This window comes from Salvelinus alpinus, chromosome 30, assembly GCF_045679555.1.
Source record: "Salvelinus alpinus chromosome 30, SLU_Salpinus.1, whole genome shotgun sequence".
Lineage (NCBI taxonomy): Eukaryota > Metazoa > Chordata > Actinopteri > Salmoniformes > Salmonidae > Salvelinus > Salvelinus alpinus.
In genome coordinates, this window is record NC_092115.1 from 11,148,275 (window position 1) to 11,159,595 (window position 11,321).

Here is an 11,321-nt window from a genome sequence, read left to right on the forward strand (position 1 = left end):
GGTTGAGTTACGAGATGGGTTGAGTTACGAGATGGGTTGAGTTACGAGACGGGTTGAGTTACGAGATGGGTTGAGTTACGAGATGGGTTGAGTTACGAGACGGGTTGAGTTACGAGATGGGTTGAGTTACGAGACGGGTTGAGTTACGAGATGGGTTGAGTTACGAGACGGGTTGAGTTACGAGATGGGTTGAGTTACGAGATGGGTTGAGTTACGAGATGGGTTGAGTTACGAGATGGGTTGAGTTACGAGACGGGTTGAGTTACGAGATGGGTTGAGTTACGAGACGGGTTGAGTTACGAGATGGGTTGAGTTACGAGACGGGTTGAGTTACGAGACGGGTTGAGTTACGAGACGGGTTGAGTTACGAGATGGGTTGAGTTACGAGACGGTGGTGATGGTGATCCACAGGACATACTACAGACAAATAGACTCAGGTCAACTGATGAAGGAGAGATGAGCCTACTGAATTGTTGTGGATTATATTGTTTTGAGGATGATATTGTGTGTAATGTGTGTTGACTAGATTTTGTTGTGTATCAGACTGCGTGTGTTCCAGGTGAAGAAGTTTGTTTGGAACTGCTGGGCGACCTTAAGTGATTTGGCAGTGTGTGTATGTGTGTGGTGATATTTCATTCATTTCTGTCTCCTCCAGGGTTCTGTGCCCTTTTAAGGTTGTCCCTTTGACTGACAGCCTAATACTGCTCACTGCTGGAGTTGTTCCACAGGCAAACTTGTGTGTGTGTGTGTGTGTGTGTGTGTGTGTGTGTGTGTGTGTGTGTGTGTGTGTGTGTGTGTGTGTGTGTGTGTGTGTGTGTGTGTGTGTGTGTGTGTGTGTGTGTGTGTGTGTGTGTGTGTGTGTGTGTGTGTGTGAGAGAGAGAGTGTGTGTGTGAGAGTGTGTGAGAGTGTATGAGAGTGTATGAGAGTGTGTGAGAGTGTGTGAGAGTGTGTGAGAGAGTATGAGAGTGTGTGAGAGTGTATGAGAGTGTATGAGAGTGTGTGTGTGATAGAGAGATATGCATGTTAGTGTATTCAAGCCTGGATATGAATCCTCAATATGTGAATAGGTATACAGTACAGGTATGTGAACATTCATGTGTGTGCGCGCGTGTGCGTGGGCGAGACTGTACGGACCGCCTCTATCCCACACACTTTCTGTGAGTGCTCGTTTATAACGCCCAGCTGTGTTCAACACACAGCACCAGTGTGAAGGACTCTGGGTACGTGCAGGGCATGTAAGCCGGTCAGCGGGTGTGTGAATGTGGACAGGCCGCAGTGGGGAGTTGGAGAGGCCGCTTCGATCTCGACCTCATGACACGTTGTCAAAGAGCAGACGGCTCTCTATGTGGGAGGTCGTGGTGTCACATCCCTCCTGTCCCACAACGGGCGACTCAGCCAGCGTTCCTCCACCTCCATCTGCCCCCCATCCCCCATCTCTGCCAAGGCCCCCTCACACCTTGCTCCCACACCCCCTCACACCTTCTTCATTTGCCAACCGCACTGACATGTTCCGGAATCCCCTCCAAACTAGGCCACACAAGGACATCACTCTGTTATTGTCTGTTACGCCTGTAGCTTCGAGGGGAAGTTATAAGGTGCGTAGGAGGCTTTGCTGTTGGAATGACAGAGCTATGTTACAGTGTTTGCTATCTTGTGTGTGGTTGAATGGCTAGTGAACGGCAGGGTGATGTAGGTGTGAGACTGTTAGGATATGAGCATACATCACGCACAAGTTTGTGGGTAGAAACACTGTCATAAAAAAATAGATAAGAACACACATTCATATGAACACACACACACAGAGTTCTTCTGCTGTGCTAACAGTTGGCTCCTCTGCCAGGACTGAAGAGAAGCTGCTACTAAATCACTGAGGAGGTGGAGGAGGAGAAGGAGGAGGTGGTGGAGGAGGAGAAAGTGGAGGAGGAGAAAGTGGAGGTGGAGGAGGAAGAGGAGGAGGAGGTGGAGGAGGATGAGGAGGTGGAGGAGGAAGAGGAGGATGTGGAGGAGAAAGAGGAGGAAGAAGAGGATGTGGAGGAGAAAGAGGAGGTGGAGGAGGAGGAAGAGGAGGTGGAAGAGGAGAAAGAGGAGGTGGAGAGGGAGAAAGAGGAGGTGGAGGTGGAGAGGGAGGAGGTGGAGGAAGAGGAGGAGGAGGAGGAAGAGGAAGTGGAAGAGGAGAAAGAGGAGGTGGAGAGGGAGGAGGAAGAGGAGGTGGAGAGGGAGGAGGAGGATGAGGGGGAGGTGGAGGTGGAGGAGGAGAAAGAGGAGGTGGAGGAGGAGGAGGAGGAGGAGGAGAAAACTGATTAAAGGACACTCATTTATATTCCACCCCGATTCTGAAGGAGAAGCAAAGAAGTCATTAGTGAAACTGGGCACACGAGAGGTCTCTCGCGCACCCGCATTACGGGTCTCTGGGGCTGGATAAACAAGCTGGGGGGACTAGCACAGAGCCCAGTGGACAAACAGTAGAGAGCAAACACATGGTGCATGCAGGAGGAGCAGATTTAACAGATGCAGACCACATTTTAAAATGTACTTTATATGCAAAAACGAGTCTGACTGATGCGTAGATATACACAGTAACATGGTAGACCAAGTACACAGTAACATGGTAGACCAAGTACACAGTAACATGGTAGACCAAGTACACAGTAACATGGTAGACCAAGTACACAGTAACATGGTAGACCAAGTACACAGTAACATGGTAGACCAGGCACATAGTAACATGGTAGACCAAGTACATAGTAACATGGTAGACCAAGTACACAGTAACATGGTAGACCAAGTACACAGTAACATGGTAGACCAAGTACACAGTAACATGGTAGACCAAGTACATAGTAACATGGTAGACCAGGCACACAGTAACATGGTAGACCAAGTACACAGTAACATGGTAGACCAAGTACACAGTAACATGGTAGACCAAGTACACAGTAACATGGTAGACCAAGTACACAGTAACATGGTAGACCAGGCACACAGTAACATGGTAGACCAAGTACACAGTAACATGGTAGACCAAGTACATAGTAACATGGTAGACCAGGCACACAGTAACATGGTAGACCAAGTACACAGTAACATGGTAGACCAAGTACACAGTAACATGGTAGACCAAGTACACAGTAACATGGTAGACCAAGCACACAGTAACATGGTAGACCAAGTACACAGTAACATGGTAGACCAAGCACACAGTAACATGGTAGACCAAGCACACAGTAACATGGTAGACCAAGCACACAGTAACATGGTAGACCAAGCACACAGTAACATGGTAGACCAAGCACACAGTAGGGGAAGATAATGTACAGTGGAGTTGTTTGTGGAGACAGAGTGAATCCAGTTCAGTGTAAACAGACTGAGAGTGAATGCAGTTCAGTTTAAACAGACTAAAGCTGGGGTTCATTTCAATCGTGTGTTTTTGGCAATGTGCCTTTTAAATTCACAGTAAAATAGTGCATATGTTGGCTCAATCAGAAATTACCTTTGAATTTCAAGCGCGCTACAACGCACAAACACATTGAATCCCAGCCTAAGAGTGAATCCAGTTCAGTGTAAACAGACTGAGAGTGAATCCAGTTCAGTGTAAACAGACTGAGAGTGAATCCAGTTCAGTGTAAACAGACTGAGAGTGAATCCAGTTCAGTGTAAACAGACTGAGAGTGAATCCAGTTCAGTGTAAACAGACTGAGAGTGAATCCAGTTCAGTGTAAACAGACTGAGAGTGAATCCAGTTCAGTGTAAACAGACTGAGAGTGAATCCAGTTCAGTGTAAACAGACTGAGAGTGAATCCAGTTCAGTGTAAACAGACTGAGAGTGAATCCAGTTCAGTGTAAACAGACTGAGAGTGAATCCAATTCACTCACCAATAGAAAATCCTGTTTCCTTAGTTAGCCCATACCTTTCCTCCAACTTTGGAACCCCCCTCCTCACGTTGAAAACATACAGCAATTGAAACCACATCCGAGTCTGAATGTTAAAGGCCCTTCAATTGAATCTGGATCTGAAACTAGATTTGGGATGTGGGTTGTTCTGAATCCCCTTTACTCAGGAGCTGTCTGAAAGGTCCTTATTATTCCAGCTCGGCGTCGCACCACTCCAGTCTAGACAGCTACCTCTGTCCCAATGGGAGTGTGGAAAGGACACAGAGCCCACGCACAAAAAGGACATACATTACACAGTTATTGACCACACACGCGCACGCACACACACACACACAAACGCACGCACGCACACACACACGCACGCGCACACGCACACACACGAAAACAGATACAAGCGCATACACAGACACAGAACACACACATTCACAAGAATATGTCCGCACGCACGCACACACACACACACACACACACACACACACACACACACACACACACACACACACACACACACACACACACACACACACACACACACACACACACACACACACACACACACACACACACACAAACACAATTTAGAGCAAGAACAATTATTTTTTATGGGGCTCCTTTGAGAGAGAATGAAATGAATCATTCTGTCACAGTGTTCTCTCTCTAGCAGAAGACCACCAGGCTACATCTCATTAGTAGACACAACACAGTCTCATCACTTTATTAGACTGCAGTGCCCTTCACAGTAATCATCTCCATTCCACCAACACACATCAGTATTTGGTCGGTAAAAACAGAGACACTGCACAGCACTCTCTCGGAAATAACACATTTCTGTTCTCATTTGAGGTGTGGTGGCCCCGTCTCCAAAAAATAAAAACTGGAGTTACCCCTTCGCCTCTTCTCCTCTCCTCCCCTCTCTCCTCCCCTTGTTCACTACCTCCCCACAGCCTCCACTCTCTCCTCCTCCTAACAGCCTCCACTCTCTCTCCTCCTCTGTTCCTTCCCACAGCCTCCACTCTCTCTCCTCCTCTGTTCCTTCCCACAGCCTCCACTCTCTCTCTCCCTCCTCTCTATTCCTCCTCACAGCCTCCACTCTCTCTCCTCCTCTGTTCCTTCCCACAGCCTCCACTCTCTCTCCTCCTCTGTTCCTTCCCACAGCCTCCACTCTCTCTCTCCCTCCTCTCTATTCCTCCTCACAGCCTCCACTCTCCCTCCTCTCTCTCCTCCTCACAGCCTCCACTCTCCCTCCTCTCTTTTCCTTCCCACAGCCTCCACTCTCTCTCTCCTCCTCTGTTCCTTCCCACAGCCTCCTCTCTCTCTCTCCTCCTCTGTTCCTTCCCACAGCCTCCACTCTCTCTCCTCCTCTGTTCCTTCCCACAGCCTCCACTCTCTCTCTCCTCATCTGTTCCTTCCCAAAGCCTCCACTCTCTCTCTCCTCCTCTGTTCCTTCCCACAGCCTCCACTCTCTCTCCTCCTCTGTTCCTTCCCACAGCCTCCACTCTCTCTCTCCTCCTCTCTGTTGGTCCCCACAGCCTCCACTCTCTCTCTCCTCCTCTGTTCCTCCTCACAGCCTCCACTCTCTCTCTCCTCCTCTCTGTTGGTCCCCACAGCCTCCACTCTCTCTCTCCTCCTCTCTGTTCCTCCTCACAGCCTCCACTCTCTCTCCTCCTCCTCTCTGTTCCTCCTCACAGACTCCACTCTCTCTCCTCCTCTGTTCCTCCTCACAGGCTCCACTCTCTCTCTCCTCCACTCTCTCTCTCCTCCTCTCTGTTCCTCCTCACAGCCTCCACTCTCTCTCTCCTCCTCTCTGTTCCTCCTCACAGCCTCCACTCTCTCTCTCCTCCACTCTCTCTCTCCTCCTCTCTGTTCCTCCTCACAGCCTCCACTCTCTCTCTCCTCCTCTCTGTTCCTCCTCACAGCCTCCACTCTCTCTCTCCTCCTCTCTGTTCCTCCTCACAGCCTCTACTCTCTCTCTCCTCCACTCTCTCTCTCCTCCTATCTGTTCCTCCTCACAGCCTCCACTCTCTCTCTCCTCCTCTCTGTTCCTCCTCACAGCCTCCACTCGCTCTCTCCTCCACTCTCTCTCTCCTCCTCTCTGTTCCTCCTCACAGCCTCCACTCTCTCTCCTCCTCCTCTCTGTTCCTCCTCACAGCCTCCACTCTCTCTCTCCTCCTCCTCTCTGTTCCTCCTCACAGCCTCCATTCTCTCTCTCCTCCTCTCTGTTCCTCCTCACAGCCTCCACTCTCTCTCCTCCTCCTCTCTGTTCCTCCTCACAGCCTCCACTCTCTCTCCTCTCTGTTGGTCCCCACAGCCTCCACTCTTTCTCTCCTCCTCTCTGTTCCTCCTCACAGCCTCCACTCTCTCTCTCCTCCTCTCTGTTGGTCCCCACAGCCTCCACTCTCTCTCTCCTCCACTCCCTCTCTCCTCCTCTCTGTTCCTCCTCACAGCCTCCACTCTCTCTCTCCTCCTCTCTGTTCCTCCTCACAGCCTCCACTGTCTCTCCTCCTCCTCTCTGTTCCTCCCCACAGCCTCCACTCTCTCTCTCCTCCTCTCTGTTGGTCCCCACAGCCTCCACTCTCTCTCTCCTCCTCTCTGTTCCTCCTCACAGCCTTCACTCTCTCTCCCTCCTCTCTCTCCTCCTCACAGACTCCACTCTATCATCCTCCTCTGTTCCTCCTCACAGCCTCCACTCTCTCTCTCCTCCTCTCTGTTGGTCCCCACAGCCTCCACTCTCTCTCTCCTCCACTCTCTCTCTCCTCCTCTCTGTTCCTCCTCACAGCCTCCACTCTCTCTCTCCTCCTCTCTGTTCCTCCTCACAGCCTCCACTCTCTCTCCTCCTCCTCTCTGTTCCTCCTCACAGCCTCCACTCTCTCTCTCCTCCACTCTCTCTCTCCTCATCTCTGTTCCTCCTCACAGCCTCCACTCTCTCTCTCCGCCTCTTAGTTCTTCCATTGATGGTTAATAACAGGCAATAAGTCAATGGGTTTGGGAGAGAAACAATGGGAACATTTTAGACACCATTTAGAAGGCCAGGTACAACAGGACAGAGGACAGATGCAGGGCGGAATTATCAGGTGTGTGTGTGCATATGTGTATATATACAATATGTGTGTGTGGGGATGTAAATGTGTGTGTGTGTGTGTGTGTGTGTGTGTGTGTGTGTGTGTGTGTGTGTGTGTGTGTGTGTGTGTGTGTGTGTGTGTGTGTGTGTGTGTGTGTGTGTGTGTGTGTGTGTGAGTGTTTATGCTGGTGTGTGCGTGATTGTGTCTGTAAACAAGTGTGTATGAGTGCTTGAGTGATAAACTGTGTGCTTTATGTAAAGCTTTGCGTGTATGACGCTTCACTTTCCTGTGTACATGTATGTTGCTCAAGAGTGTAAATGTGTGCCCGCTCTGTCCCTTAGTTAAAGATAGATGCGTTTAAAATACAGAGAGAGAGAGTGGTTACCGCCAGGCTGCAAAGTAGGTCACAGTGAGTGTTATAAATAATGGAGATCTCCTCACTGGAGCTGAACCCCCACGTACTCCAGCTCTCAACACTCAACCCCAGCTCTCAAAACTCAACCCTAGCTCTCAACACTCAACACTCAACACCAGCTCTCAACACTCAACACCAGCTCTCAACACTCAACTCCTGCTCTCAACAATCAACACTCAACACCAGCTCTCAACACTCAACACTCAACCCCAGCTCTCAACACTCAACCCCAGCTCTCAACACTCAACTCCTGCTCTCAACACTCAACACTCAACACTCAACACCAGCTCTCAACACTCAACACCAGCTCTCAATACTCAACACCAGCTCTCAACACTCAACACCAGCTCTCAACACCAGCACTCAACACCAGCTCTCAACACTCAACTCCTGCTCTCAACACTCAACCCCAGCTCTCAAAACTCAACCCTAGCTCTCAACACTCAACACCAGCTCTCAACACTCAACACCAGCTCTCAACACTCAACACCAGCTCTCAACACTCAACACTCAACACCAGCTCTCAACACTCAACCCCAGCTCTCAACACTCAACCCCAGCTCTCAACACTCAACACCAGCTCTCAACACTCAACACCAGCTCTCAACACTCAACCCTAGCTCTCAACACTCAACCAGCTCTCAACACTCAACACCAGCTCTCAACACTCAACACCAGCTCTCAACACTCAACCCTAGCTCTCAACACTCAACTCTCAACCAGCTCTCAACACTCAACACCAGCACTCAACACTCAACACCAGCTCTCAACACTCAACCCTAGCTCTCAACTCTCAACACTCAACCCCAGCTCTCAACACTCAACACCAGTTCTCAACACTCAACCCCAGCTCTCAACACTCAACACCAGCTCTCAACACTCAACACCAGCTCTCAACACTCAACACCAGCTCTCAATTCTCAACACCAGCTCTCAACACTCAACACCAGCTCTCAATTCTCAACACTCAACAACAGCTCTTAACACTCAACCCCAGCTCTCAACACTCAACCCCAACTCTCAACCAGCTCTCAACACTCAACACCAGCTCTCAATTCTCAACACTCAACCCCAGCTCTCAACACTCAACCCCAACTCTCAACCAGCTCTCAACACCAGCTCTCAACCCCAGCTCTCAACACTCAACACCAGTTCTCAACCCCAGCTCTCAACACTCAACCCCTGCTCTCAACACTCAACTCCTGCTCTCAACACTCAACACCAGCATTACACCCATGGCAACAGTCTTATAATCCATATCAGCATCGACACGCCTCATGACCCTCCAAACATACATTGAACACCAGCAGGCAAGTCAAGGCTAGAAACTAATGTGTGGCTCAGTTGGTAGAGCATGGCGCTTGCAACGCCAGGGTTGTGGGTTCATTCCCCACGGGGGGACCAGGATGAATATGTATGAACTTTCCAAATTGTAAGTCGCTCTGGATAAGAGCGTCAGCTAAATGACTTAAATGTAAATGTAAATGTAAACTAACCCAGCATCAGCGCTGTTGATCATCTTTCTTGTTTCGAAGTCCACAGACTGTAGGATAACCAACACCAGCTACAGCACTCAACATTCTGAACTATGTCGTTTGGCATCCACACCGCACTGACTGAGAGAGGCAATACTAAACATGTCTAACCTATGCAGTACTCAACACTACACACAACAAGTTAACGTCCTTAAAAGTTGAAATATGAGAAGTAGTGATATTGTGAATATTTCCTTCAATGGGGTGTTCCCAATTATCAACTTAAAAGGGATGCTCCAGAGGTCTTGTATAATTTCGGCCAGTAGTTTTGAGAGTAGGGCTCAAGAGCAAAATAAACGGTCCCCCTGAAAATTGTGCACAATTGTGTACTACGTTATCCATTTCCTATGACACGTTACATCCTGCAAATTGTATTTTCACACACACACACACACACACACACACACACACACACACACACACACACACACACACACACACACACACACACACACACACACACACACACACACACACACACACACACACACACACACACACACACACACACACACACACACACACACACAGCCCTCCTCCAAGTTCACAGACAAAAGAACCAAAAGCAACAATGCAACTTCTTCCCACTAGTCCCTAGGGTTAGGAGCGAGCTAGCTAGAGTTAACAGGTAACAAGGCAGGCGGGGGGGGGGGGGGGGGAAGGGAGGGAGTGTTAGAGAGGTAGGAGGATATCTCTCTGTAATTACTTCCCAAGGGGACCACAACATTGCATCTCTGCTCTGAGACATTGACAAGAAAAGCATTAGAAAAGCCACTCAGACGACAAGACTTGAAGAGACCCCCCCCAAAAAAAACAAGAGTGAAATAAGTTATAAATAGAAAGAGAAGGGGGAGGGATGGAACGGGGGAGGGAGGGAGGATGGAAGTTTGTTTGCTGGTGCAATGATGGTGCTGTTTTATCTCCCCTTCAAAGAGAGAGGGGGAGAGAGAGAGAAAGAAATATATATAGAGAGAACGAGTGAGAGAGCGAGCAAGAGAGAAAGAGCGTGAGAGAGAGAGAAAAAGAAATGGAGAAAGAGAGAGGGAGAGCGAGAGAAAGAGCAAGAGAGAGAGAGAGGGAGAGAGAGAGAGAGAGAGAGAGAAAGAGCGAGAAAGAGAGAGATAGGGAGAGAGAGAAAGAAATAGAGAAAGAGAGAGAGAGAAAGAGTGAGAGAGAGAAAGATAGGGAGAGAGAGGGAGAGAGAGAGAAAGAGAGATAGGGAGAGAGAGAAAGAAATAGAGAAAGAGAGAGAGAGAGAGAGAGAGAGAGAGAGAGAGAGAGAGAGAGAGAGAGAGAGAGAGAGAGAGAGAGAGAAAGAGAGAGAAAGAAATAGGGAGAGAGAGAAAGAAATTGAGAAAGAGAGAGCGAGAGAGAGAGAGAGAGAACGAGCGAGAGAGAGCGATAGGGAGAAGTAATGTTATTTGTAAAAAGCTGTTAGGAACCACGTTATATCATTCTCTCTCCTTATCCTCTTTCCATTACTGTGATAGACATCTCTCCATCCGTTACATGTGAAGCGTCTCATTGGTGGCAGCATAAGCAGCATGCATAATGCCAATCAGAGGTCAAATTGACTAGGGAGGTCCGAGTCAATCAGAGGTCAAGTTGACCAGGAAGGTCCGAGCCAATCAGAGGTCAAGTTGACTAGGAAGGTTCGAGCCAATCAGAGGTCAAGTCGACTAGGGAGGTCGGAGTGAGAGTAGGGGTGGAAGTAAAGTGGTACGGTCCAGTACAGCGTCCCGGCAAAATAAATATTGGTGCTACGCCGTACCAGTAAAACATGAGCCTATCACAATAATGAAAACAAAATGTCAAGAAAACTGTAGGCTATTACACTATTACTTATCATTACCGCATGTCAGAGGCATGTAACATTTGCGAATGGACTTGAAAATGGACTTGACATTTTAATTTCCCATGATGCACGACAGGAAAGATTGGCCCGCTCCATATGGCCGGGGAGAGCTTTCTCCTCTGTTTAATTAAAATGGGTCTTTCTGCCACTACTGTAAAAGCTGTTCATGGCTTGTAAAATATTCCTCGTCCACTTTGAAGAGGAGGAAAGATGTGCACTCCGGCCCTTAAAAGTGATGATGAAGCATTGTGAAGCAGAGCCTTAAAACTGCTGTTTGACACCGGGGTTAAAGTCTGTCTGGCTCCCACGATGATGGTAAGTGGAATGTTATAAGCTGACTGACTATAGGGGAGATTTGGTTCCACTATCATGAACTCTGTAAATTAGCTGAGCTAATGTCAATGTTAAATTACTGTTTACGTAATTAATGTAATGTAATGTAATGTAATGTAATGTAATGTAATGTAATGTACTGTAATGTAATGTAATGCACTGTAATGTAATGTAATGAACTGCAATGTAATGTAATGAACAGTAATGTAATGTAATGAACTGTAATGAACCG

General features: G+C 48.5%; 1 protein-coding gene across 4 annotated transcripts in view; it reads right to left on the reverse strand.

The window, feature by feature from the left end:
* LOC139559631 (fibroblast growth factor 12-like) overlaps positions 1-11,321 on the reverse strand; it is a 76,279-nt gene that overhangs the window by 5,778 nt on the left and 59,180 nt on the right. The window lies entirely within an intron of this gene.